Genomic DNA, 4,922 nt, shown 5'->3' with positions numbered 1-4,922 from the left:
GTTGTCTGTGATTAATCATTCAGAATTTGAACAAAAAAATAAAGCAGGATTTTAGTTTTGTTCTAAAACCTACTCAGAACACAAACAGGCCACTAAATCCTGTTCATCATTCACAGGACTTCTCACCTTTTATCTTCAGTCAGCCTGTCCATTCAGCTCCCAGAGAGTATTCAAGGGAAATAATTCCAAATCATTGTAAGTACTAGTCTTCTGTTGAACCAGGTATTCTGAATTCATGAATTCATTCATACATTAATTCACTCGACCATCATACCTTGACCATTTATCATATGCTAAGTAAGGACTGTTTGCTGTTCTAATCCCTGGAGCTTCAATAATATCCAAGTCAGAAAAGATGCCTCTTGTCATAGAGCTCACACTGAAATGGAAGGAGTAGGACTCATTACCAAAAGAAAACAAATACACAAACAAGATAACTTTAGATAATGTTAAGAACTCTAAAATAAAGAAATATGAAATGGAAGGAGCAGGACTCATTATCAAAAGAAAACAAATACATAAACAAGATAACTTTAGATAATGTTAAGAACTCTGAAATAAATTAATAAGAAGATATGATAAAGACTGACGGGAGGACACAGGAAAGGAGGCAGGATAGATTTGAAATCATCAAAAATTACATGCAGCAATGCTTATCAGGATGTAGAGTCTATTTCTCACCCATTAATCTTGGCTAGCCTCATGATATACTTTAGCCAATACACTGTGGCAAAGGTGATATGGTGCAACTTTCAAGCAATATCTCAAGAGGCCTTTTAGTTTATGCTCTCATTCTCTGGAAGCCCAGGTGTTTTGTAAGAAAGGCCAAACTAGCCTCCTGGAGAGGCCGTGTGGAGAAAAATCAAGGCCCTCCAGCTGATAGATTCCATCAACTTCCAGGCAGGTGAATGAGGACGTTTGAGAGCCAGCTCCAGGGCTCCTTCCAACTGACCACAAATGCATGGGTGAACCCAGATAACAGAATGTGGAGCAAAGACAAACTATCCCAGCAGAACCCTGACCAAATAGCTGGCCCTTGAGTCATGACTAAATAAATAGTTGTTTTAAATCACAACGCTTTTGGTGAATTGTTACATGGCGATAGAAAACTGAAGCTGAAACCAAGGTGATAAAGCTACTTTAGATGGGATGGTGAGGGAGAATATGCATGAGGAGGTAGCATTTGAGCAGAAGTTTAAATAGGAAGAAGCCAGCCCTGCAGAGGTTCATGAGAAATGATTCCAGGTAGAGGCAAATGCAAGTGCAAGGGACCTAAGGCAGAAAGATGTGCAAGAGAAACCGAAAGAAGAACATGTGGCTGGAGTGTGATAAACAATGGGGAAAGTAGCACTGTAATAGGAGATGAAGGAATAGAGGCAAAGGAGGCCTTATCAGGTAGAGCTTTGTAGACTGTGGAACCAGGTTTTGATTTTATTCTAGACTAAATGGGAAGTTATAGCAGGTTTTCAAAAGAAAACTGATATGATCTTTCTACATGTTCACATATTATCCTGTATACTTTGTGAAGAATGGATAATAGAAGGGTAGAACAAGAAGACCAATTGAAAGGCTGTTGAGTTAGTTTAACTGATAGATCATGGCTTTGACTAAGATAATGGTTGTGAAGATAGAGGGGAGAGAATAGGTTAAAAATGTGTGTTGAACATGAAAATGGTAGGACTGTTGATTTGGATGTAGTGGGTAGTTAAGAGAAAGACAAGAATGGAGAATTATTGCTAAGTTTTTGGCTAGATCATACCAATTGAGGAATAAATTGAGGGTAGAAGAGAGGCAATGAATATTTAATTTTTATTAAAGTGTGTTATTTTGAGTGGTGATGCATAGCAGTTAATAGTAGTTAACTGGCTTTTTGCTTGAGACTCAGGGGAGAGAACACAACTAGAGATATACATTTAGGAATCTTTAGCATATAGGTGGTATTTAAAGCCATGGAAGAACATGATCTCTGCAGCGAGTTTAGGTAAAGACAAGAGCCTCGGTCCTATAGACAAGGAAAAGACATTGTACTGATGTAAAAAGAGTGACCAGTTTAATGTGAGGAAAATAAAGAGATATGAAAATAAAAAATATGAAGTTGTGAAATACTATATATACATATATATATATTTGGTGGTCAGTTGGGTCAACTGCTACTTAGAAGTTCAAGAATGAAATAGACATAGACCTGAGGGATGTTTCAACAAGTAAAGTACTAATAACAGAGACAAGAGCAATTTTGGAGAAATCAAACCAAAAATCTAGAATGGCATGAGCTGAAGAGTGAATGGAAGGTGAAGGGGTAGAGAGAGTGAGTAAAGATAACTATTTCAAGAAATCTACTGTGATAGGGAGTGGAGAAATGGATCTGCATCTCCAGGGAAATGTGGAGTCAATGGAGGGCTTTGGAACCTTCCAAAGCATGTTTTTGAACTCAAGTTGGGCAAAGATGGAGAAATTGATGATGCAAGAAGGTAGGGGATAATTGTAGATGTGATATGACCGGGTTTAATGACTGGAAAGTTTAATCTCCCTAGAAAAGATTTCACGTTATTTTTTGTTGTTGTTCGTTTTTTGTTTTTTTGTTTTTGTTTTTGTTTTTTTTAAGACAGTCTCAATCTGTTGCCCAGGCTGGAGTGCAATGGTACGATCATGGCTCAGTGCAACCTCCACCTCCCAGGTTCAAGAGATTCTCCTGCCTCAGCCTCCTGAGTAGCTGAGATTACAGGCTCTCACCACCACACCCAGCCAATTTTTGTTTTTTGGTAGAGACAGGGTTTCACCATGTTGCCCAAGCTGGTCTCAAACTCCTGACCTCAGGTGATCCACCCACCTTGGCCTCCCAAAATGCTGGGATTATAGGCATGAGCCACCGTGCCCAGCCTCATGTTATTATTTTTTTTTAAAAAAAAGCTTTTGGAAATGACACTGTGAGCATGCGCTGAAGCAGTGGATGGTACCTGAGCAGGCGGCTGGGACTCCAACAGCACCTACTCCTGTTGCTGTGATGCTCCTCCCTCAAGCATATACCTGTGGCCTCACCTGAAATTCTTTAACTTCAGTTAACAGAGAAAAAATAAGTGGGGTGTGATTACAGATGGTTTTGCATATTGTGCTGGCATAAGGCTAGAAATGCACAATGCAGAATTACAGCCCTATTAAAATCTTTTGTGTTATAAAATGAAGAAAGGAGAGCCTCCCCTTTAGAATATCTTCTAGTAGTATGTTTGTTTTTTCTAATTTTTTCTGGCTAGAGTTGGCTCAAGTTACTAATACATACTACTTCATGGGCTAGCCAGATCATCAGACACTTGGAAAGAACACAACTGAAGATTTAGTAACAAGGAGATCTGGGGAGAAAATATATCAACTTTCTCAGAATGAATATAGGGTATAAGGATATTTGTGTTCCATGTGAATACTCACTCAAGAGTACCCACTGAAGAGGATGTTCTCAGTAATCACATGGAAAATGCTATGCTCTGCAGATGTCAGCCAGTCTCTTTCCCCAAGCACTCTAGCAGTCACTCAATTTGATGAGGTTAAAAATGTTCATGGCAGTAGGGATGAAAGCTATGCATCGGCTCAACAACATGGATTTCACCAGGGCTGACCTGGCTACCACCACTGCTGAATATCCACCTGACCATAGCTGATGCTGAGTCCTTCTATTAATAGTAGCATCATTGCTCAAGGGACTAGGCAGCTACTTGGTGTTAGGTTGATTTTACTAGACCCCTTTCCTAATGGTAGGATAAGTAACTTATCATCACTAAAATACATAGTTATTTTGAAAATGGATTTCCCCTTTCCTGCACACAGTGCCTTCATAGATACTCTTGCAAAGGACTTATTTGGAATCTTCATATTCCACAGAACATTGATGCTTTATTAGTTTCCTATTGTTGCTGTAAAAAATTACCACACACTTAAGGGCGTTAAACAATACTATTTTATTCAGTTACAGTTCTGGAGGTCAGAAGTCTAAAATTATTTCATCGAACTAAAGTCAATGTCAGCAGTACTGGTTTCTAGTTTCTACTGGAGCTGAGGGGAGAATCTGTCACCTTGCCTGTTTCAGTTTCTAGTGGCCCACCTGTGTACTTTGGCTTGCTACCCTTGTTTCCATCTTCAAGTTCATCATTCCAGCCTCTCCTTCTGTCATCATGTCACCTTCCCCTCTCCTGTAGTGGTACCTCCCTCTGACCCCCTCTTATAAGAACACTTGTGACCAGGTGTGGTGGCTCACGCCTGTAATCCCAGCAATTTGGGAGGCTAAAGCAGGCAGATTGCGTGAGCCTAGGGGTTCAAGATCAGCCTGGGCAACATGGTGAAACCCTATCTCTATGAAAAATATCAAAATTAGCCAGGCATGGCGGCGTGTGCCTGTAGTCTCAGCTACTCAGGAGACTAAGATCGGAGGATTGCTGGAGGCCAGAAGGTGGAGGCTGCAGTGAGCCGAGATAGTGCCACTGCACTCCAGCCTGGGTGACAGAGCAAGAACCTGTCTCAAAAAAATAAAAATAAAAAAAAAAGAACACTTGTATCATTGGGACCACACAGACAATCCAGTACATTCTCCTCATCTCAAGATTCTTAACTTAATTGCATATGCAAAATCCCTTTTGCTATATAATATAATATATTTACAGGTTTCAGGGATTACTAGGTAGACATATTGGGGCATCATTTTTCAGCCTACCACAGCTAGTGACCAATGAATGTATTTCATAGAAAATAAAGTGGGTCAATGGGCTGACACTCATTTAATTTACTGATCTTGTCATGTGCTCCATTATCCAGAAACACTCGGCTCTGCAGAGCATTAGAATGGCCTACTGAAGATGTAGTCAAACTACTTTCTGACTGAAAACACCCCCCAACCAGCCTGGAAAACATAGTGGGGCCCCTGTCTCTATAAAAAT

Source organism: Pongo pygmaeus, chromosome 4, assembly GCF_028885625.2.
Source record: "Pongo pygmaeus isolate AG05252 chromosome 4, NHGRI_mPonPyg2-v2.0_pri, whole genome shotgun sequence".
Lineage (NCBI taxonomy): Eukaryota > Metazoa > Chordata > Mammalia > Primates > Hominidae > Pongo > Pongo pygmaeus.
The sequence above is the reverse complement of the archived record's forward strand: the minus strand, read 5'-3'. Positions refer to the sequence as shown.